We start from the raw sequence: 25150 nt of genomic DNA, 5'->3' as shown, positions 1-25150 counted from the left end.
GGGGACACTCAATGTTTACACATATTAAGGAAGATGAATTGCCTTCAAGCACACTTAGGTGGGAGATAATAAAGGCATTTCACTAGGAGTGGACTGGAAGCCTCAGAAAACAAACAAAAAAAAAGGACCTACCCACAGAACCTGAGATGTGATCTAGTCCATGTAAGAACCTCTGCTCTGGCATTGGAAGTGACACAGCTGAATGAGGATATACACAATAATCAGCTTTTCCAAGACACGTGTGACACTGTAGGTATTACTTTCATACTGCAATTTCTAGACAAATTAGTAACTTAAGAGAATAAGGCTATTTGAATTGGGATCTAATACAATCAGGGGTGGGGGGCTTTCCTCAAGCATTTCCTTGTACACCAAATCACATTTAAAGACAGACATCTCTATGCTGTATGCACTGATTTATTGAAGCACACCATACCTCATGCTTTAAAACTATTACAGAGGACCAGAGGAATATGTTAGTTTACCAGACTTGGTTGTATTTTATGAAGCTTCAAACAAACACGTCTGTCTCTCTGAGACCATGCAAAGGATAGCATATCTTAGTGTTCCCTTTTAAAACTCTTGCTGCTGTCCAGTAAAAGATTTAAAGTTGTCTTACAATTTTTTGATGCCAAACAGCAATCTAATTTCTTATTAATGCCACTGAACTCCTTGACACAAAGTTTATTACACTCTTTTTCTATTCACATCCCGTTTCCTTAGAGGCCTATTTATACTGCAATGTACTCAAAAGCTCCAAACATGGTCAGAGCACTATTATAATGGGCATTGTACTAAAACATAGTGGTCCCTTGCCTCAAATAACTTCACTTTGGTCGCCCAGTTCTGCTCTGCCCAGTGGTCTTAACCAAGGGATAACACTAAATGCAAAAGTATATCGGTACATTTTGGTCATAAAATACACTTTTTGGCTCAAGTCAACGTGCCACTCTTCATTGTTGCTGTACAAGTGACAGAAAATGTTATCAATAAACCTATGTTTTTTGCCTTTGCCATATTAAAAGAGTCAGTGTCATTTTAAATGTATTAAATATAAGAGACTGCAAAAACTGAATAATTCATTGAAGAAAAAATGGAACAAGACTTTTCACAAACTTGTTCCCCCTACCTAATTTTTTTTAAACTAATACTGAACTTAGGGGAATTAGTGTCTCAACTTAGTTATAACAATAGCAAAATATCTGTTAGGCACTCCTTCATACTACTGTTCTACACCATCCATCACCTAAACTTGCTCAAGATAGATGTCTGAATCCCGGATAAATTCAATCTGGAATGTTTCTAAACATGGATAGTGCCTAGACTACATTCACACATTAAATGTTTTTAGGATTACCATCAGGGCTTCCACAGCAAAAATTTCATCTGTCCCTCACAATTCTGATCTGCAAGCACTTTCATCCCAAGAAAAATCATTCCAATTTAAATAGGAAACTCATGACGACTGCATAAGCAGATTGCAAACCATGCTTAAGAGGATATATATTTAAAACCCAACTGCAAAACTTTATTTCCTCCCAAAATAGTCAAATTATATTGCCTGTAAGTTAATAAAAAAAAAGCGTATTCCACCACCAGTTAAGCTGGTTTGGGGAGTATGATTACTTTGACAAATGAAACTAATTTTTCCAAAAGCCATAGGCTTAGAAGCAAATACACTAAAGTGATGGAATGTTGTACGTTTGAAGTGATTGATACAAACCTCCAAAATGGATCTGCTGTAATCCATTACATTTAGAAACTGCAGAGACGAACAAAGCACAACACACACAATACAAAATAGATGCTCTGTATACTAGAACATTCTGGAAGAAATTTCTCTCTGGTCATGTAACATTCTACCACCACCTGAACAACTACTTATTTCAGTAGCTCAATTTTTATTTCCCACTATCATTTACAAATTTAAAAGATTAGGTATTTAAAACTCTCTCATCTGACAGTCTTGCAACTCTTAACAGGTCATACACATCAGTATAGGTTACGAACATGGAAAATTATTGTCAGGTTAGTTTGAGATTCACAATAAGTAGCTGACATAAGCCAAATAAAATTTAACTCCATGTGATGAGTTTAAATTAAAAAACACTATTCTCTTAGACATAAAGGGTATATCAGTTATTAGACCTATAATTAAAATGCCTTTAAATATCAAACTATCCATTTTTGTCCAGAAGTGAAATTCTGCTTTTATCTATTAGTCAGAACATCTCAGAAGATAACCAGAAGTTCAAGACAAGGTTTGCCGGCATCTAATTTTGGTTTTCATCCTTTGTAATTTGGTTTTCTAAAGTTACGTGTGGTTAACTATACCACACACTTGCAAGGAAAGAGTTTAAATAAAACCCCACCAGGATGCCATTTGGCAACATCTGTAAACATCATGATTTTAATTAGCAAGACAACCAGTTATCATGGGTGTGGCCAAGTTTCTTATGGTCCCATACAGTTTGTTTACAGTCACCAGTCCTGGCTCAGTTTTCTGTACTGTTATCTAGCTGTAATTTACCATTAAATGTGTTCTAAGAGCCCATTAAGCAGTGTAAGTGTTGGTAATGCTGCTAGACAACAGGGACCTCCCCTGGTCCTGCAAATTCTCTAGTGTGGCACTGGTCAGGTCCCAAGAGTGCCTAGAGAGGTTCAACATCCCCCCCACAACCAAGCTGGGTTTAGTTTGTCAAGTATGTATTTTATGCTAAAAAGAGCTGTCTTTCAGAAAACTAAAGTATATTAGTATGAATTTACAATATTCCACTCTTATTCTGAAGAAAAAAGGCAGTCTATTACTATTCATTTGTATCTAATACGACAATAAAGTAATTAACATATACCTTTATAAAGGAAGATAAGGATGTCTGGCAGAAAAACGAATAGTGGAGATAAATATGCACTTAGCACTTGAGGAATTTTATGTTGCCATGATAACCATAACTGCTGCTCACCTGATCTCATGTTTCATTAGTTTAAGAACTATGACTTCTCTAAAGCAAAAAAATTTAAACACTTCCTCTCCCTCCAACTCCTTGTAGTTACTGAGCTTACAAGCAAATATAAAAAAAATGAAACCTAATTTGCATGATAGACCTTCTACTATAAAATAAAAACAATCAACCAGATCCTCCTCTGACTAAATGCATTATAATCACACTGTTTATTCCTCACAAGTAGTCTGCTTTCATTCCTCTGGGCAAATAGAACCAGGTTATCAACCTACTACCTTCTGTAAATATAGACCCATATGCCTTTTGCAGCTGAAAGTTATTAAATTGAATGAACATTAACCATTTAAATGCCAAGGCTGAAACATACATTTTAAATGCATTACACTACAGAATCTCAGATTAGATAGAAGAGTTCAGTAAACAACACACATTAAACAGAAAGATGAAAGGGGAAGGTATACAAAGATATTCTTACCTTATTCAAATGAAGGTCTCTAAACTCTAGTGCATCTCACATTTCAAAATTTCTCACACACATTAGTCTGAAATAATCACCTACAATCTTCCTTTCCAATCTCCTAGGAAAAAAGAAAAAAAAACGTATTTAAGCACGTCCTGTTTTGTTGTTTATACTTAAATTTTCTGTGTGTAAAAATCGTCTTACTCAGCTCTGTCTGCTCTTAAGACAGCACTGCTGACGAATCTCAAGGCTCAGTTCTTGACATGCAGAATCACTGAAGGATCAAGAGCATAAATGTCACTTCCTCCAGACAGCGCATCAGCTGCAAAGGAGTCTGATCTGCTATTCCCACCACAATCCTACCTAATTGAAGAGTAAATCCTGACATCTGCCTTGTGGGCTCATAAAATGCCTGGCTTTCATTAAACATTTTTTGAAGATTTCAGATTTAAATACCAGATTTAAAGGATTTCTGTTTAAAATAAACCATGATGATATTCTACTTCACAAACTGCATAAAACAAATACATAGTCTTTTCTAACAAAATTAACAAATATCGGAGCCCAGTTTATGATGAACAAATTATGGTTGTCTGCACTTGGACTGCGGAGGTAACCAAAACCCTGAAATTATTAAACAAGTTTTAGAAAAAAAGAGACCCTGAATTAAACATGCCTTTGTCTGCAGTAGTTGCGCTGGTCCCACAATATTTGTGAAGATTTTCCATCTACCTTGTTAGTTTTTCATATTTCTTACAGTCCAACTGTGAACAGGAATAAGAAATATTTCACAATGCAGCGATTCCACTTTAAGAATAGAAGGTAAGCTGTAATGTGCACGAAGTTGCAAATACATGCTATACTTGAATCAGATAAGTATAAAATATTTTTCACAACCAAAAACATTTAAAAACCTCATTTAATTCTTTTTAAACCCCTTATAGTTAATTTTTTAATAAAGTAGCATTTTAAGCATCTGTCCCCACACGCACATACACCTTGGCTCTCATCTTTTTCCCATGCATTCCGAATTTAAAATCAACAAAGACTCTTCTGTTAAACCACTTGCCTTCAAGACTCTTGGTTTTAAAAAGAGACTAACAAATAAACTGGTCTTGTTAAACAGATGTAGGTTTATCTGCGGCAGGAATAGACTTAAGCTACAAAATCTACTGTACACCTGAAACTAGAACTTTCTTTTTCTGCGGAACTTGAATGTACTCACTGTTCTAGTCCAACAAGGTAAATTTACTTTTAATACCCATTACAAATTATGCCCAATTCAACTCCAGTCAGCATGACATTTCTTCATACAATCTTCTCACTGGAGGCCGAATGTAATAAACAAAGACAGCTTTAATAATTCAAATCTTACTTTCAAAGATGCGATGCGCCTGTCAGGAGCTTTCTGCAATATAGTCAGTAAATTTCTTCAGTCTCTCCAAGGCTTTGCATATATTTAAGCCTGTGTATTGCCTATTGAATGCTGATAACTATAGTGTTTCTTTTCTCTCCTTTAAAGGATTAAACATAACCACACAGGCATTCTTATTACTGCATCATGCACCATTAAATTGCCAGTTTTTCTATGTCTTTTTTTTTTAAAGTGGTCTTCAAAAAAACTTTACAACAAAATGTTCATTTTCCAGCGTTTCTTTATTTATAAATTGAAACAACAACAAAAAAAAAACCCCAGCTTACAAAGCACTTCCTGTTTTTTTTTTTAAACCATCAAAAGTTAAAGTCTGGGAAGAACAGTATTTAAAAAAAACCAAAAACCAAACCTTAGCTACTATATGCAGTGGAATGTGGACTTTTAAAGATTACAGCACACTAGGGTAACATCTCCTCCAAAGCCCCACAGATTCTAAAAGACGTCCTTATTTAGTTTTGCAACAGTCTTACTTTATTTTCCAGGAATAATTTGTACCGGCTTCCCTAGCCTCTGACCACTCAAGAGACTTGACTATTAAAACTCAAAGCAAGATCAGCTTTAAAGCAGAAATGGTCTGGTCATTTATCTTTGTCCAAAGGCATGCGAGACTGGAGATACTTTCACTGTCCCTCCTGGTGCCTCAGTTTCCCCATCAATAAAATGGTAATGAACCATCTCTCCTTTGTAAATCAATGGATGAAGATTGCTATGTAAGAACTAGGTATGATTTTATTACTGGAGGTGGTCCTCTTTGATTTTGACTTGATTGTGCTTAATTATAGTAGAGGGTACACCTTAGTAAGTCTTGTATTCTTGTCACACACTAAACCTAAACTAAATGAGCCTTTTGGTTTTTATTCATACCTCCACCCCAAACTACCTTTTAGTCCCATGGCATAATCCCAGCATGACCCTATGTTCCAGCTATGCATTGTATTAAGCTACACAACAAAGCAATATAAAGTTGTTTCGGAACACTAAATCACACCTCCCCAGAGACACACAAGACACTCAAACCTGACGAGCAAGCATCATAAGAAAGGCCATACTGGGTCAGAGTGAAGGTCCATCCAGCCCAGGATCCTGTCTACTGACAGTGGCCAGTGCCATGTGCCCCAGATGGAGTGGACTGAACAGGTAACTATCAAGCACTCTCTCTCACCATCCATGTCCAGCTTTTGACAAACAGAGGCTAGGGACACCATTCCCTACCCATCCAAGCTAATAGCCAATTAATGCACCTAACCTCCATGAATCTATCTAGCTCTTTTTTAAAACCCTGTTATAATCCTAGCCTTCACAGCCTCCTCTGGCAAGGAGTTCCTCAGGTTGACTGTGTGTCATGTGGAAGAATTTCCTTTTATTTGTTTTAAGCCTGCATCCAATCTAAAATGCCAGTTGGGTCACATTATGCTTATGCAGATCTCTAGACTCTGGAAGAGATCAGTGAACACGGAAAAAAGGTTCTTTGGGAGCACACTCATACGGGATATACCAAAGTACTCTCAGGCTTGGGTATCACATCTCATGCTATGCATGGAAACACAACCAACTGATCAGTGCTCATTTGGAAAGACACTAAAATCCAACTGCAGTCAGTTATTTTAACAACCACACTATCACAGTTCCATTCACCTAATTCTCTCATTATCTTCAGAAGTTTCTTAGTGAAGGGCAATCTGAAACCCACCACGTTCTTCACATCCCGAGCAAGCAGTGGCTGCTACAGTTTGTGGGCTTTCTGCATTAATTTCCCTGATAGAAACACAACGGCCTTGTCTACACTGGAGCAAAACTTCAAAATGGCCGTGCTAATGGCCAAACTGGAGAATACTAATGAGGCGCTGAAATGAATATTCAGTGCCTCATTAGTATGCTGCTGGCCATGGTACTTTGAAACTGCCATGTTTCACTCATGCGCGGCTTGTCTACATGGGGGTCCTTTTCAAAATGACCCTGCAAACACCAAAATCCCCTTATTCCTATCAGCTGATGTTGTAGGGTCCTTTTGAAAAGGACACCCATGCAGACGAGCCACACTAGTGAAATGCGGCACTTTGGAAGTGCTGCAGCCAGCAGCATGCTAATGAGGTGCTGAATATTCATGTCAGTGCCTCATTAGTATTCTCTGATTTGGCCAATACCATGGCCATTTCCAAGTTTTGCCCCAGTGTAGACGCAGCCAATCAAAAGAACTGCCAATGGTGCCAAACCAAATCCCTATCACAATGGAAGAATTAGTCCTGTTTCAGCTACTTCAAAATTGGAACCCAAACACACACTTGAGTTTTATATACTAGTTCCTTGTAGCAACAGCCAGTGAAGCCCAGATATCCCTTTAACCTTCTGCAGGGACAGGAAACTGGAAGAACTGCTTGTTCAGCAGCAGAAGCTTGACATCAAGGCCACTTATTGCTGATGCAACTGAAAACTACCCCCTTTGCTTGTCAAGATGCCCTCACAAAGCATAATACTGGGGTATCAGACCTTTCGCTAGTGACACCAATAGGTCAGGCACTTAAACTTGATGATTTTAGATCTCTTTATTCTCGAGGTAGCACCATGAAAGGATATGGGATTTTAGAGTAACAGTTATAATGGCGAGAAGTCCCTGAATTACAGATCTTGCACTTCAGAAGCGTACAAATAAGGAATGAACTAACAAGGAGCATTCAATTAAGTTGCATGTGGATGCGATTTCCCTTTGCAAGGGGACAGAGGAATACTCCAATCAGTGACGAAAGTGGAAGGTGGTGGTTAAAGGCTGGATTTAAGATTAACTGAGGAAACTGTTTCGGGAGAGATGCCCAGCTCTTTCTTGAACAGGACCAGGCTCTAACATGATTTCCCAAGGATGCCATTTGCTTCTAAGGCTTTTGAGGGAACGTTGTGACATGGTGCTGAACTCCCCCCAGCAATACGTGGCATTAAAATACCAGTGGAAGAGCTAGCCAAGTTAAAAGAACAGTTGCATGGCCATCTATAAAGTGATACGAATAAAAAAGTTAAGGGGAAAGCTTTTATATTTAAAGTAGAAAAAAGCTCATGTGTTAAAAAGCTTAAGTAGTTACCATTCCATCACACACAAAAATCCAGCCAACTTTTATTTAAATTTTCCTATAGTACAACATAAAAGCACAGTATCAAAATGTAGCCCATTTCTGTTCTTTAATACCAAACAGAGCTCTATTACCAGTTTGTTTGAGAACCTGGAAATAATTTTTCCCAAGACACATAAGATGCATTAAATAAACATTTGTTAAAATGCTCACTGCATTTCTCTGTCCTTATATGACAAAAAAAATTAATGACGTGAAGCTGACCAATGATTCAGTATATCAAATGGTTTTGCAATTACATGATTAAAAAAAGATTTGGGTCAAATCAGGACGGTCCATAAGAAAGGATATTTCCCATGCGTCATCCTCCATGCGTCATCCTGACTCCACTTTCTTAGAGTTGGGTATTTATTAGAAGGGGCAATGGAAACTGGACAGGAGGATCCGAACAGCAATATAGAGTCCATATGTGTGCAAGACAGAGAGAGAGAGAGAGAGATGTGGAGGGGTCTAGTGATAAATTGACCAGTCTGTGTTTCTATCTTGTTCTGGCTTCTAGAATAGAGCTCTGGAACCTCAACCTAAGCCCAGGAGACTGCCTTGTGGCAAGATAAAAGAGGCATCACCTGACTTCTTTTATTGTCCTTACAGCAGGCAGGGAAGTTCTCGTGCTCAAGTAGATATCCAGGAGGATGACATCCAGGATGGGACCAGGAACCTGTTGCATCAACTAATGAGACTCAGATGACAGAAATGGACCAGAAGTTCAGCACATTGTCAAACACATCTCCTGGAAAGTATTTACCATTTCTGAGGCAAGCAGCTACTACCCCAATATACAGCACGGAGGTCAGCAAGACCAAAAGGTGGGGAACTGGTCCGTGAAGTACATTCTTACAACGCAGAACATCATATTGTTGGTAGGGACCAATGAAACATGGAGATATACATATATCTCATAGAGCTGGAAGGGACCTCAAGCTGTCATTGTGTCAGGTTCCCTGAACTCGCAGCAGGACCTGTCACCACATCTGACAGGGGTATTTTTTGTTTGTTTTTGTTTTAAATCTAACCTGCCCCAGACCCTTGGAAAGGCCTCCTCAACGATTGAACTCACAACCCTGGTTTATAAGGCCAATGCTCTAACCACTGAGTTATCCTTCCCCAAACGTAGCTCTGTTCCATGGAGAAGGAAAAGATACACTTGAACAACTGATTCCCCGAATATATTGTCTAATTTTTAGAGCAAATGGAACACGTGAGATGATGGATGAACTCTAGGTCTCTCTTTTGGATAACAGAAGAGTATAATCTACATTGCATGTCTGTGGATCTGACCCAACAGCTTAAGGCACTGAGGATCTAGGGAAGCTGGCAGCCCCCTCTTGCTAGGAAATGAGGACAATGGAAGAGTTAGGAAGACTCTCTCAGAAGAGTCTTCACCCCTTGGCTCCCACGGATCGAATCCTCTACGTGTAAGTGTTAGAAATCCCCTTGCTACTCACGAGAAGCAGGCAGAGGAGACCAGAAGTTAGGCAAGAGGTAGAAATAGCTATGCCAATGGCCAGGAGCGAAGCAGAGGTACTGAGTACCTTAGTGGGTGAGATTGGGCCTTTATGCATCAATGAACCAAATTCTGTCAGTTCTTCAAGGTCTCTGGCAACAAAGCTGGTAGTCAAAGATAAAAGTAGAATTAACAGGCATTCTTCAGAAGTCAGTCATTACTCGTGGTACCTGAGAATGGTTCTGTGTCTATTTTCTGATTCAGCAACGAAGGATCCTGTGGCACCTTACAGACTAACAGAAAAGTATTGAGCATGAGCTTTCATGAGCACAGACTCACTTCATCAGATGCTGGATGGCTGAATGTGAGGAAATAAGGAGATTTCCTGGACCCCACAATTCCTGAATCTGTTTTGGGTGCAGAAACAACCTGCTGCCTTCTCTCTGCAAGAATCCTCTGAAGATTAACAAATAGGTTGGAAGGATGAACATAAAAGATAGGCTTCAACTATCTCCACTGTTGTTCTTAACCCATTGGGAAAGCATCTCAGTATCTACAGGTGAACGAGTTTTTATTACCAAAAATTTAACCAACCCCCACCCAAAAAAAACAACAAAAAAACAAAAACAAAAACGCCAAAAAAAAAACCCTTTATTTTTATGTTTTTTTTCTGCTATCTAGCATGAACTATTTTTTACTTGTGTTAGTCTTTTCTCCCTTTCCCTGCTACTTCATTTTTAAATTCAGATTCTAGGCTCTTCAGGCCAAGAATCATGATTAGCACTAAATATGCAGAAATATGGCACTAGATAAAATATTTTATACCAGGTACTGACTTTGCTACTCAAAAGTAACTGACATTAGTGCATATACAAGGACTTCTAACATCCTTGATAAGATAATCCTGTTCACTGGCTGCCTTTTGTGTTACTGACAGCTGAGCAGGGGGAAGAGCGCAGCTAATGCTTGCATTACTTCACTCAGCAGAACTATAGATGTATCATTTCAACTGCCAGCTGAACTCATGTATCAAGATGGGCAAGAGTTCCACTAACACCAAAGGTCAAATTTAAACATGGTATGGGAGCTAAAGGTGGAGACAGCCTTCTGCATTTCTCATTTGAAAGCATTCTACAGAAAAATGTCCTTAACAATTCCGAAGCTGAATTGTGACATCTGTTTATTTAGAGTGCTGAAGCTAGCATGCATACAGTAATCGCCACATAGCATTAGGACAGAGCAGGGCGTGCATTAGTAAGCCACCTCATTGATGTAGTCCCTCTCTAGGGGGGTCTGGGTGGGAGAGAGGGTGCAGAAGCAGAGTGCGAACTGGGCAGTCTGGGCAGGAGAGAGGGTACAGAGGGTTTGGGGTGTGGGGTCTGGAATAGAGGGGTCAGGGAAGAAGGGGGGGTCAAAAGCAGGGTGCAGGTGGGGAGTCTGGGTTGGAGGTGGATGCAGAAAGGAGGCATGGGGTCTGTGCGCGGGGTTTGGGAAGGTGGGAGAGAGGTGTGGAAGGGGAGGGGTCTGAGTGGGAGTACGAGCTGTCTGGGGCTGCAGGGTCTGGGCAACAGGGGTGCAGCTTATCTCTGCAGCACCCCTGAAAGCACATGGCTCTCCAGCCCCTCTTCCCTGCTCCCAGACAACCCTCCACTGCTTTAACTGGCCAGAAATCCGGACAATCAGAGCAACAGCTTGAAGCCTCTTGGCAGGCTGTTGAAGCTGCTCCTGCTCCCTTCTCCTACCTGGGGGACCAGTAGCAGAGCCCAGTGCCCCTTCCTGCCCTACCAATCCGTGAAAGACCCTGTGGTTTGGAATAGACTATGGCTTGCCTGATCTGGCCACAAGGTTTGGGACTCCAAACCCTCCACCCTGCTGCAGGCTGCATGCCATGGAGAGGAGACCCTAGCCTCAGGGTCCAGGTCCAGACAGAGGGGTTCCCCGCTCTTACATTACTACATGCCTGGAGGGGTTAAAGCGTTTGCCTTGCCACCCTGAATTGCAGCATTTTGAAAGCAGAACTAATAGATTACCAAGTCACACCTTACTGTACCTTACATAGTTACTGCATTCACAGATCACATTAGCTTCCAAATTAGAAAGGAGTATTCAAATATGCACATTTTAGACAATCAGCCTCAGTGTCCTTTCACTGAAGTCCATTTTAAATGTAAAAGTACAGAATTTTAGCACAAAACAAGTCTTAGTAGACTTATTCTACCAGGGAAACAGAACACTTGATAGGATTTTAACCCTCAATACCCACCAGCACCTATGCCACTGCTATTCCAGGCAGTCTGATCCCCGACATGCAGCTTTACCCCAAGATTGTGCATCTCATCAGCTCCATTTTTACTGAAGATGCTCCCTCAAAACAAGTTTTTTTTCTTATACACTGACAGCCTCTCACACCAGGGCACAGAAACAACTTTGTGCACGAACCAGAGTTGAGTAGGGGAAGGACAAGCTGTTAGAAGCTTTCTGAGTCGTTTTGAACAACAGCACAACAATGAAGGGCAGGGCACAAACTCACTGATTCCAAGGACCACTGTGATCAAGTCGGACCTCCTGCATAACACAGGCCATAAGTCCTAGAGCACATCTTCTAGAAAACCATCCAATCTTGATTTAAAAATTGTTACTGACTGAGACTTTACCATTACCCTTGGTAAATTGCTCCAGTGGAGAATTACTAGCCTAACTGTTTACACCTTATGTCTAGTCTGAAATTGTCTAATTTCCAATTCCTTGTGTTCTACCCTTCTACCCTAGTTAAGAACTTATATAAGAATCAGCAACAAAGGGTCCTGTGGCACCTTACAGACTAACAGAAAAGTTTTGAGCCTGCTCAAAGCTTTTCTGTTAGTCTGTAAGGTGCCACAGGACCCTTCGTTGCTGTTACACAGCCAGACTAACACGGCTACCCCTCCAATATATAAGAATCAGGGCAGCTAGTAAGGAGTCAGCAATCTGCCCAGCTACCGTATCGTATGCCAAAGGGGCAACTAGGTCAATGAAGAACTTCTAGGTTGTTCCCTAAAACCAACATGTCCTTTAGACATCTGATTATTACACCAAAAAATCTGGAGTGGGCTGCCAAATTTAATTTGGAAAAAAAGAATAAGGGCACAGTTTAAAAGGGGTATCAGTATGGCTTTTTGGAAAAAATGCGATTCTTTTCAAACGCCTTCATGAAAGTCTGCAAGCCAGAGTTGTTTTCCTGGCTGTTTTCATCCTCATACTGGGAACATCATCTGTTTTTTAATTAGAGCACAAGTCAACGTGGCTTCCTTTTGCACCATTATGCTGATTTTAGTGATATTCAAGGAGTATTTGACTGATAGCACCAGGCATAATTTAGAATTAGGAAAATATCCACATTCCCTTTCTCCTTCCCAGAATCTCTACAATGCTAGTCTAAGCAAAGCCCAGTATTCTTACTGCTCTCTCATATGCATTTTATAGTTTATCCATTTTCAGTGCTAAGAAATGGACAACTAGGGTACGCTAGGAACTAACTTCAGAGTTAGGCACTACTTTGAAGTAGCCAGCAGTCGTTACACACATTTTTCCCTTACTTCGAAGGGAACCCAACTTCAAAGTCCTTACTCCATTTCCGGGAATGAAGTAGTGCCCTACTTCAAACTTTAACTTCAAAGTAGGGTGTGTGTAGACCCCCAACTTCAAAATTCCTTACTTCAAAGTAAGCAACTTCGAAGTTATTTTTGTAGTGTAGACACAGCTCTAGTGTCCGATCAGAACAGTGAATGTAAATTTTAAAAGGTGGATATATCTCAAAAACAAAAATTGCCTTTATCCCTGTCTAATTCTGCACCTTTTAGTCCCCAGTTACTGCACTTTATCCCGCACTCCCTTCATTTCCATTTTTGCCCAACCACTGAGCGAGGGCAGACAGATTACTTCTCAATCATGTCCTATGTCTACTGGTTCCCAGATGATCAGGATTTTATTTTGGTCTCCGTGTTATCAATGTGAAGGAAGCAATGTTGTAATGGAAAGCATTTGATCTAAAGGCCTATCCAGATAGCTCAAAAGATGTAAAGGTTAATAATTACTTAGCAGGTTATGGTAGACAGATGAAGCCGGAACACTGATGCCTGTAGAGTCAGACAAACAGAATTTTACACTGACATTTGTCATTTATTAAAGGCCCTTTTCCTTTTAAATATGGTATTTAGAGAATGGAGAACACCCAATTAACTTTTCACTATCTAGTATATTAATATTAATATTAATGAAAAATAATCAAAGGAGTAGGAAATTTTAAGAATTGTCTAACACCACATGCAGCAAAGCTGAAGTAACAGCATCCCAGCCAAAGAGAAATTACCATCAGTTTTAGCCGACTTAGTTTCTATTCTGATTTTCAGTTATTTTAAATGCTCACAGATTTGAGCTGAGCTCAATTCTCTTCTCCCAGAGGGGAACACAAGAAACCAGACAGGAAAGATGCTTTTAGTACTTCATCTACAGCAGAGGTCTGAACTAGCAGGTAATGTGTTTTGTATCAGGATTTCCTACAGAGATGCTGTAGAGGTGACCTGTACTATCATGGAGTGAGCCATGACACTGCTCGGAAGAGGGACATTTGCTACCATGTAGCACTCAGTGATGGACCCAGAAGCCCACTGAAAGGCTTAACCTTAACCTCATGATCTTTCTGCTAAAGTTTTAAAATGTCTTGGCAACTTCTGAAAGGTTTGATTCTTTGCAGGTAGAATGCCAGGGCTTATCAGATGATGAAGTCAAGTCTCTTCTCTTGCCCTCCTTTGTGAAGGGCAGAAATTAGGCTCCGTCCTTAGGGGGGGAACTTGTCTGAGGCCAGCAGCCTTGAAAAGTTGCTTCAGTCGTATTTTGCTTATAGGGTTTGACAACAATGTGACATCGGGACCTGCAGAGGAAAAAAGATGACCTTGCTACACAGGAGGTCCAGCCTCTGAGCACTTCTCTGTCAGGGGCCCTCTCCATAACTGTCAGCACCACCTGAGAGTTGGGGGCAGGCCAGCAGAATGAAAATTATGCTTCTGTGGCAGGGACGAAAAAGCACCTCTCAGCTCTTATGTATGAAACTGCAGTGTTCTGGTGTGCGCAAAACTGATCTAAGCAGTGCCATGACAACTTTGTTAACAGGAAGGATCCTTTTACTTGTTCTTACAGGTTGCAAAATACCCAGGAGGCAGTGTTGTGAGTCCTGGACCTTCTCCTGTGCTATCTGGAGGTTACTGGCAACTCCCTGTAATAGTTCCGGTACTGCCTGTGATCTGGCAGTACCACCTTCTGGGAGCTGCAGCAAGGAATGAGTGACTGCTTCACCTAGACACAAGGATGAGGCTTCCATTGGAACCCAAAGATCTGGGTCAATCTTCTTGGCAGTCACTCCATAACAAGTATGGTGTCTACCTGTCACCCTCCTAGCGGTGAGTCCGTTGATGACTGTCCAGCCCAATTCTGGAGCTGCAGGTCTTATCACAGAAGGGGCAGGTGTTAGTAGCTGTTGGAAAGGCCTGGGGCAGTTTTTGCCAGTCTTTTCTTCTTCTCCCCCTCTCCTTGTCTGCGCTGAAGCGGGACATTTCAAATTGCACCACCCCCTCACAATTACCTCTCTCCACCAGGGATGGTCCTGGGCAAGTTTCTCCCAAGCGTTGACACCGATGCTGTACTTTTTCCATGTATTACTGTTCGATTTTTACCGCACAGAGGTGAACCCACTGGACACGATTATCCAATCAGTGGGGATGAGGTGGATAATCTTAGGGTTTAAGGCTCCTTCCCTAACCCCCGCCCCATATGGGGTGAGCATAGGGCTGCTCAGTCATGGATGCAGCAGCCCATCTGTTCCACCACCTCAGTCCTCAAAACAGAACCAGCAATGCATACATCTAACGCCTACGTGCTGATCCACGACTAAAAGCTTCCACATTTCACAATCCTGCTCACATTGTGCCCTCATGGTTTTGAGCAGGAAACGTAATGCACATATGCAGGGTCAGAATGTTCAGAGCTGGGTGCATGCATACATGTACACTCATGGGGCACACACACAGCAAATAGCACTTGAAGAGGAAGTAAGGGTTACTGGACTCTCTGCGATACCCCAACATATCAGAGAGATCTACAAATTTTAACTAGAGTTTCTAAGTCTTGCTCCTTTCAAGCAGTGAATATAACGTTAATCCTTGCCTGTTTACTGTTACACTGGCGTGTAGTGCAAGGTTTTAAACATCAGATTGGAAAGCAGAATTGCCTGTATTATGCAAAGTCTCCTCTTCTTCAAACTGCATACTTATTTCTTATGAGGAACAGGCTCACACAGACAAATATTCCAGAGATTCTTTCCATACAAAACCAACCTGAACCCAGTCAACTCTAACACCAGTAGTTTCATGGAACAATATTAGTCAGGCGCCTTCAGCTTTAGGGGTGGAGATATAACTTTCCTCAAACAATGGCAGCACTGTACAGTTTTAGAATTTGCAGCTGTGCTAGTTTTACTGGCAACTAGTTATCAGCTTCTCTTCAAATTCCAATGGGCTTTTTTCAGTTAGTACAGATCAAAATTTGCAAAAGGCAGAATTACCATATATTTTGCCTTTATGGGCTGTCAGGAAATGCAGTTTGGAATGTGTTTTAAATTTAAACTGCATGCAAAGAAAGATAGTAAAATATTAGCATTGGAATGCAACTTTTTAAAACAACATAAAGAATACATGCTTAAGAGTAGAGACACAGACTAAACTGTGCTCACATGCCTGAATGTTCTGTCAGGATACACAGAAGATAATGGAACACCAGCATCTACTGTCTTGCTGAGACAGTTTATATTTTATCCTCTGGCTGCAGTCACTAGAAAGGAAAATGATCACACTTGAGCAGCTCTGACAGTCATTCCAATAGAGGGCACTAGTGCACAATGTGAGGACCAAGTGGATTATATAAATGTTGCTTTAACTGAAAAAAAGCAAACTTTGTTTTGGAGAAAGACAACACCAAGGGGCATTATAATTCAGCTTGATCAGTGAATGTCTAAAAGCCAGCTGCAAGAAGCTACCCAGGAAAAAAAAAATCCGCTTAAAATGGCCTATGCACAGCAGAAAGCGTTTTGATTATTAGAGGGACAACTGTTGCATGATGTTCTGAAGCATAGATAATTAGCATAGCAAATGTTTCAATATGTCTAAACACTAGTGCCATGGCACACTGGTGGCCAGCTTCACAGTTCCTCAACCAGACACTGCATTTGGACAGGGCAGTTATTTAAGAAACTACTGACCTCAAAGGACTGTTTCTCAAACTGCTGAAAGTTGAACTCCTTTTAGGAAAATGAAGGCAAATACACATCTGTGTTATATAATGTACCCATTAATAGGTGAAGGCCTCTACTATGCTGCCTTTCCTCAAGCAAATCTGTCATACCCACTCAAAACCACACATGCCTAACTTGCCCTCACCTTGCAATCACACTTTACCCCAGCTTAAAAATATGCTCCAACACATCCAGTTCAATCTCCTGCTGCTCATCAACACTGAGATTTAAATTATTATTGGAGTTCATGCTATCACCCACTGAAATGAATTACGTATTCACAACTTCAGGTGCCTTCCAAACAGGGATCCCATCAACACAGCTAACTACATTCAACCAAGTGGCATTCTGATGAGAAAACACTCATCTGTCAGCATAGGCCACATATACACCACAGGGTTGTTGAAGCACAGCAACACCAGTACAGTCGCTGTCAGAGACATCCCCTTACAAATATGAATTAAAGGCCCATGCCGGAGGCACTCTATGCAGAAAGGTTTTGCGAGAGCAGTATTGAAAGCTTAAGCCTCAGGAAAACTGATAAATGCGAAGCTTGGTTTACACAATTTTTAAATGTCAGATGATGCTTCTGTTAGAGAGTCAACCACATGGGAAGCTAGTTAACAGTTGTCTAAGAGGACTGCATTCCCACAGAGTCAGATGACCTCACTCTGAGCAAGATGGCACTTAAATTAGTATCTGAGCAACTAGAAATGATGTCTTTTGCATTTTTTGTGATGAAAATGCATTTTACCTTATAAACACTGTCTATTGGCTCAAACAATGGCAATTCAAGTTGTCTTTTAAAAAAAAGATAAGCTACTGCTGAATTATTTTATTCCTCCTGTAATCCACATTCAGTATGTTAATTTGTAGGTGAGTCAACTGAAGGGACCATGCTGAAGCAAGTTACTCTTAGTTTCCACAGTAGTTCAATCACTGCATTCTTTAACATGTGGAAGTCAGCTGAGAAATACAGTTAGCACGTTTCTATTAAACGCCGACGTATTTCCTCAGGGTCAAGTCAACAACCATTAAAAATTCCACAATTTAAATGGAGGTTATCTTGGGTTTGGGCATTTAAATTTCTCTGGAAAGGTGCATGTCCACTAGAAGCATGTGAAAAGACAGCAAGCAAGTTCTAAATTAGCATGTAAGTACAATTACTTTCCGCTACCTTTTATCTGAAAAATGCAGATAGTCTAATGGTGCAGCACAGTCATACTACATGTGTACTACAGCTATGTACAAAAATCCACATGGCTGGAATGTAAGACATCAATTTCAAGCTCCCACTCTTAAAGTCACCAAAACTAGATCTCGAAGACTACAGCTACCAGGGGTTTAAGACTTGCTACACATATACCATAAATAAAACAATATGGGCTAGCTGTACAGCAGTCTGGTTCAGAACACATATGAAGGGTGAAGGTAAAGCTAGGGAAGAAGATTGCTCAGTAATGGAGTCTCACATGACTTGAACAGCCACAATTCACTTGAGTTCAAAAGGTACATACACCCTCCCTTTCCTTGAACGAAGACAGGCAGATTATCCAGTAAAAAGAATTACACAAAAAAGTCAGTTGAAATTCAGCAACAACTACAATTCCCAAATGCATTGTAATAGATTCCTAAAGTGAATTATTCCATAACCTGAAGCACAGAAGTCTCAGAGAAACCCCTCAAAACCCATACCCGGAAAAGTTAGAGAAAACAGGTATTAGACAAGACCTAACATGTCCACCTGCCAGAGACAGAGAAACCTTAGTGTGACCTAAAAGTGTTAACAAAGCTTTACCACATTGCACTTTCCTCAGTCCACTAATGGGAGAAACTAAAACAACCTGAGCATGCTGATACAACACATTCCAGCCTAGTTAGAAACATTTTGCCTTCACTCTTGGCTATTCTTCACTCCTCTGTAGTCTGAAATATGAAGGGCTCATCAGTCAGAGGCCTCATAATGCTAGGAGCGCTCATGTAAGGGCTGGGGTTTTGGAACAGAAATGCTTTATTTTACTCCTGGAGTCATCACAAAGTCCCACATTAACACCTGTAATGTCCTATGTTGTTAAATCTAGCACTTAAAAGTCAATGTTCCAGAACCAAAAGTAATCTTTTTTTTAAAACTGTATCAATTACTATAATTTGGATTTAAGAACTTTGTGAGTAGAATAAGAGGGAACTGACTGATTTAAAAAAGCTGAAAGGTTTGTAAACACAAGTGATTAAAAACAATTTACAAATCCTAAGTATCCTACATGGAGCCTGTCATATTTGTTAATCCCCTGATGAGGGCCATGCTAATATGATCCCATTCCTATAGAAGGTGTATAATAGCTGAAGTACTTCACAGTATTACAATATTAATTCCATTTAGTTACTGTTCTATGCAAATCCCATTTTTAATCAACTTTTATAGCATGTCTGCTCCACAAACAGTGAAAATGCTGTAAATGCTTTAAAAATTCTATGCCCTGAAAACAGCTGAAGCATTCCATGTTCAGGCACAGAACTCTGCAGCTGTCAATGGTTTTGGAAGCATTACACAGTAGGAAAGATTATCTGCTCTAACACGTTAAAGAAAAATATTTATGCACTTAAACCTGCAAGCTTTTGGATGGCAAGCCCTTTCTGCCCATTTTAGATCTCCCTCACAAAAGCATAATGTGGTTAGCACAGGGGCTGGCAAACAATACAGCAAGGGCCATTTTTTCCAATTCTGTAAAAAGCTCAGTAATTCAAGGGCCACAATGCATGCGAGTACTAGACAGTCGTTAATAAATAACATCAAACCATACTTTTTGTAACCCCTGTTTTAAGAACAGTGCACAATGATTTGTAATGGGATACATGTTTACCGCAGGACATTCACAACTTTTTCAAATATTCTATTTCCTCACACTTTATGGAAGTGTTTGTACTGTTGTCTTCCTGACTTTCACTCCCGAACCTCCTCTCTCTCTAGAGGATGCTAGGGGGAGATATCCAACATTTTGAGATCACATTTTGTTTGCCATTTGGATAGGAGTTATTCATTTTGGGGCTTTTAGACATTCACCATTTATCAAAAATTATCAGGAGGTTTTTCTGTTTGGTTTTTGCACTTCACAGCTGTAGCACTGGAAGCAACGAAGTTGTCCTTAAAGACCCCCATGCAGCTCTGGAGCTGCACATTGCAGACCCCTGGGATAGTATTTTTTTTTTAAATGGACCAATTTCTGTTTTAAGTGTTTTTAGAACCCTAACCCTATAAAATGTCATTGATAAAATAATTATGATTTTAAAATATAACCTACATCACATGGTCACCTAGTAACAAGGAGGCATTAGATTGTGTATTAATTATTATGCCAACAGGAAGTGTTCCACTATTAGTTGTTATAAAAGTGGCAGCAAAAAAAGCAATAAAAGCTAGGAGCCTTCTTGGCAACCCACTATGGACATATTACTTAATCCATTAAACAGTGTTCAGTTATGCAGTAACTGGGTCACCTCACTTTTAAAAAAAAAAAAAAAAAAAAAAATCAAATGATCAATTTCTCAAGAACACGTGCTAAATTTAAATTAACCTAGAAAAAAGACCTAAGTGTTTACACAATATAAAAGCTTACATATTTCCATAAATGACTGAAATACAAGTTAATGTCCCAGACCTATAAGTATTCTGAATTTAAAACTTTAAAATTTTAGGTTTTAAAGTTTTCCCACAAAGTTAGAAGAGACACACTAAGTACTTGGTGACAGTACGAAGTTTTGTCCATGAAACTCACGTCAACACAGGAAAAAAAAAAAAAAAAAAAATCGCAAAACAGTGTTCACTCTTGCTCCCTCTGTCAACAGATCATGTCCATATTGGGTGCACAATCATCAACAACATGACAGATGCATCCCACAGTGCCTAGAAACCCCTTCTGTCACTAGGGGTTGGGGGAAGGTGAAGAGGAACACAGCACATCTTGGGAGCATGTTCAAGGTCCTGCCACACACTTTGTTCCCAGCCCTCCATTTGTTTCCAGCTTCCTTTTGCACCTTTTTTTTCAACTGCCATTCTTTGTTGTGCACTCTAGCATCTACAGTGAGAAGGGACAAATCTCTTCTATGCCTTGTTAAGTGTTGTGAGGATATCATACACATTAGTGACGATAATGGTGAAGTTAACGACAGGAAGACTCAGAGATGCCCAACATTCTGCATGATATGGACAGCAGCAACTGACCATTGCTTCTGGCACTCGCACAGGGTAAGCCATTACTTTTGGCCTGCCAACCAGCACCAGTTGGCAGGATTGCATTGTCATGCACATGGAGGATGAAGAGCGGTGGCTACAGAATTTCAGGATGCATAAAGCAACCTTCCTGGAGCTGAGAGCTAAGCTATCCACAGACAGACCTCTCAGCAGAGAGGCGTACGGCAATTGCTGTCTAGAAGCTGGCGATAGCAAATCAATCAGTTGCAAATCAATATGGAGTGGGGAACTCTACTGTTGGGGCTGTACTAATGCAAATGTGCAGGGCAATAAATCACACCCTTCTACGAAGGACTGAGATTCTGGGAACATGAAAGACGTAGTGGCTAGCTTTGCAGAGATGGGCTTTCCTAAACTGGGGCGGCGGGGGAAGAATGGAATACATGGCACACACATTTCATTTTTAGCACCAGACCACATCGGTAAAAAGGGATACTTCTCCAGGATGTTACAGACACTCGTACATCACCACGGGCATTTCCCAGACATCAGTGCGGGTTGGTCTGCAAGGTGCGTGCCTGTGCAGAAAGCAGCAGGCAGGGCCTGCCTTTTCAGACCAAAAGATTACCACAGGGGGATGAGGAAATTCCCATAATTGTGAGAGACATGGCTCACTCCTTACATGGGGCACCTGGACAGCAGCAAGGAGCATTTTAATAAAGGCTAAGCAGGTGCTGCTTGGCAGATTAAAGGCAGGCTGGCAGTGTCTATATGGCAAGTTAGACTTTACTCAGGATAATAGTCCCATGGCCATAGTCTCATATTGCAATTTGCATAGTTTGTGTGCATTCTAAGGAAGAAATGTTTGCCCATTTGTGCAGGACAGATGCAGAGTGTTTGGCTGCAGAGTTTGAACAGCCAGATACTTGGGCTGTCAGAGGAGCATAATGGGCTGCAACTGATGAAACACTTTGACAATAAGAGGCAGTAACATATCTGTTTTGGAGTTGTTACCTGGGGCCACATAGCCACAAAGACTGAAAAGCCTATACCTGGAATTGAAGTCATTGCCATGTGAATTTGTGGAATGCAAAATAAAACCATTTATCATTACAAAAACTTAGGCTTCATTGATCAAGAAAAAGAGTGGCACTCACAGAAACACATCTACTGGTTAAAGGAGGGGTCTGGAAGGGACAAAACCTCACAACTGTGTACAGGTCCAGCTATCATTGATTAAGTTGCAAGAAGAGATGGAGTGAAGTAGAAAAGCATGTAGTGTGTGTGAAGTAGAGTGAAGTGGAAATGGAGTGAAGTAGAAAAGAAAAGGCATAAAGGAGGGGGTTGCTTGACAAAGAACTATGTATGTGCTGCAGTGGAAGCTGAGCCTGAATCTGTTCACTCTACACTATTGAAGCCTTGAGCTTTTTTCCGCCTCCATTATTTTAATCACCCGCTTCTGTGGCCAGAGCAAACATAAGATTCTCTTCTCTGTCCTGCCTTTCAGCTTCCCACCGCTCCTTTTGTTCCCTTTTCTCTGTAAAGGAGTGCTGCAGCACTTCCCTGAAACATGTCTTCATTGCTGCATCTCGTCCTCTTTTTTTATCTCCTGGAGACGGTTGGCAACAGTGAGTGGGGTGTAATCAAGATAACACATCTGCTGCTCCACAAGTGGACAATGCACAGAAATTCAAGCACAGCACTGAAATATTTAACTTATAAGCACCTTCTGCAACATACCAAGCACTCTCTCATGGACCCTTGCCCGACACGCATCTCTGCCAGCGCCCAAAGTTTTGCAGAAAACTCATTTTAAAAAGTATTCCACAGGCAGGGATCATTCTAGCACACATCTCATTGCTGACGGTAAGCAGGGAAAGCAAGGTACAACCCGAGAACTGAATACTTGAAGACTTTGCCCTGCTCTATAACCATCTTACTTATTTCCTCTCTTGGTCCTTGCACACGTGACAGCAGAATGACAAAGGACAGTGTCTGACAACGAAGGAAGGAACTGCCATGGAACCTGTACCTCTGGGAAGCTTCCCAGGAGATCTCTCTGAAAGATTATACTGAGATCTCGGTGTCCAATACTTCCCTATATGGCAATACCACTTAGCAACACAGGATAATGTACAGCTCACAGAAACACAGCCAGCCACCCACTTTTCCATAACCTACACCAGCGTTCCCTGTAAGTTGAGCAGTTGCGCAGCCACCAGGAAAGATTCAGGTGCCTCCCAAATGATTAGCAAAGTGTCTAGAGTTACCTACAACCAGCAGCTTGTGTTTTTTCCTGGAGGTGCACATCTGCACATGCCTTGGTGCACATAAAATTATTCCACCCATGGATGAAAACAATTAGAGGGGACGCTGCTCTTCACCCTCCTCGGCACTCCACAAGCCAAAGTCACTTACTCCCCCTCTCACCTTCTGTTCCCCACAGAGCAATTGCTGAGACTGGCTATGCAACTCAGGAGTGCAGAATGGGTCCTGGCTGCCTTTCCATTGGGAGAGCCACATTCTTGTCTAATACAAACTTTTATAAAATAATTTCATCCTCCAAGTTAGGCCTCCTTTCCCCTGCTCTCCATAGCACCTACAGGGCTCTTAGTGACAGAGGCAGGGTCATCACCGAGGATAGTACCCATTGCCTTATAAAAACAGCAGGTCTTGGGTGCAGCACCAGGGCAATTGGCTCAGTACTGGCTAGGACTGCACAGATTCCTCTCCCCATGTACTCAACACATCTAACAGCTTCACAGCAGTCCAAATGGGAGAACGTTGTGTGTGACAGTTGGCCAGGACCACCTGGGAAGACGTCTCCATGCTGAGCCAGCAAGCAGAAAATGGAATTTAAAGTTGTGTGCACTCTCACTCTATGGTGTTTTAATGGGGTGGACAGCAGTATACATCACGCATCATCACAGCCAGATTCTACAACAAAGCGTGAAAGGTACTAATTGTGCAATGTTACACAGCAACCAATGCAGCAGCTGAGGAATATAAAACAGACATCTATGGGAAACTGTAAACTGTGGTGAACCAGGAAGCAAAGAAGAACATGTTGATTTTGATGGGCGACTTCAATGAGAAAATTGGAAGCATAAATACGGGTACAGAACAGACCATGGGAAAAGGCAGCCTAGGCAACATGAAAGATGACGGAGAGTGCTCTAGTGACTTTTGTTCCTTTAACCAATTGGCGATAGGTGATAGCATTTTTACACACAAAAGGATCCATATGGTCACTTGGGTTTCACCAGAAAACCAGACTGATCACATCTGTACAAGCAGTTCTTTCAGAAGATCAGTGCAGGATGTCCTTACTAGAAGAGGAGCAGAGGTAGATTCAGACCACCATTTGGTCATGGTAAAATTCACGTTCATACTCAAGAGGTACACCACAAAAGTGACCAACCAGGAATTGAGATTCAACAAGGAGCAGTTGAAGGATTTAGAGACAAGAGCTGGGTTCCAAGTGGAGCTGTCCAACAGGTATGCACTTCTGGCAAACCTCATCCCAAAAGATGCTACCATGGAAAAAAGCTGGGAGCACGCCAAACAGCCTCGAAAGAAACCTGCAATAAAACACTGGTAAAGAGGACAAGGGCTACGTCTACATGTGCACACTACATCGAAACAGCTTATTTCGATGTAGCGACATCGAAATAGGCTATTTCGATGAATAACATCTACACGTCCTCCAGGGCTGGCAACGTCGACGTTCAACTTCGACGTTGGGCAGCACCACATCGAAATAGGCGCTGCGAGGGAACGTCTACACGCCAAAGTAGCACACATCGAAATAAGGGTGCCAGGAACAGCTGCAGACAGGGTCACAGGGTGGACTCAACAGCAAGCCGCTCCCTTAAAGGGCCCCTCCCAGACACAGTTGCACTAAACACCACAAGATCCACAGAGCCAACAACTGGTTGCAGACCCTGCGCATGCAGCATGGATCCCCAGCTGCCGCAGCAGCAGCCAGAAGCCCTGGGCTAAGGGCTGCTGCACACGCTGACCATAGAGCCCCGCAGGGGCTGGAGAGAGAGTGTCTCTCAACCCCTCAGCTGATGGCTGCCATGGTGGACCCCGCTATTTCGATGTTGCGGGACGCGGATTGTCTACACGTGCCCTACTTCAACGTTCAACTTCGAAGTAGGGCGTTATTCCCATCCCCTCATGGGGTTAGCAACTTCGACGTCTCGCCGCCTAACGT

At 41.4% G+C, this 25150-nt stretch overlaps 1 protein-coding gene across 7 annotated transcripts in view; it reads right to left on the bottom strand.

Moving 5' to 3' along the window:
* Positions 1 to 25150, bottom strand: part of GLCE (glucuronic acid epimerase) — a 114730-nt gene that overhangs the window by 67961 nt on the left and 21619 nt on the right. For 5 of the 7 annotated variants that reach the window (XM_075006959.1, XM_075006965.1, XM_075006958.1 and 2 more), the window contains one exon: positions 3439 to 3541. The gene's annotated coding sequence lies outside the window, so the exon portion shown is untranslated. Of the gene's footprint in view, positions 1 to 3438; positions 3542 to 3627; positions 3656 to 4099; positions 4188 to 25150 lie in introns of those variants that run through there. The other 2 variants (XM_075006960.1, XM_075006962.1) reach the window with 2 other exon arrangements.

The sequence above is a fragment of the Carettochelys insculpta genome, chromosome 12 (assembly GCF_033958435.1).
Source record: "Carettochelys insculpta isolate YL-2023 chromosome 12, ASM3395843v1, whole genome shotgun sequence".
In the NCBI taxonomy this organism is placed as follows: domain Eukaryota; kingdom Metazoa; phylum Chordata; order Testudines; family Carettochelyidae; genus Carettochelys; species Carettochelys insculpta.
This window is presented reverse-complemented; position numbering and strand designations above follow the sequence as displayed.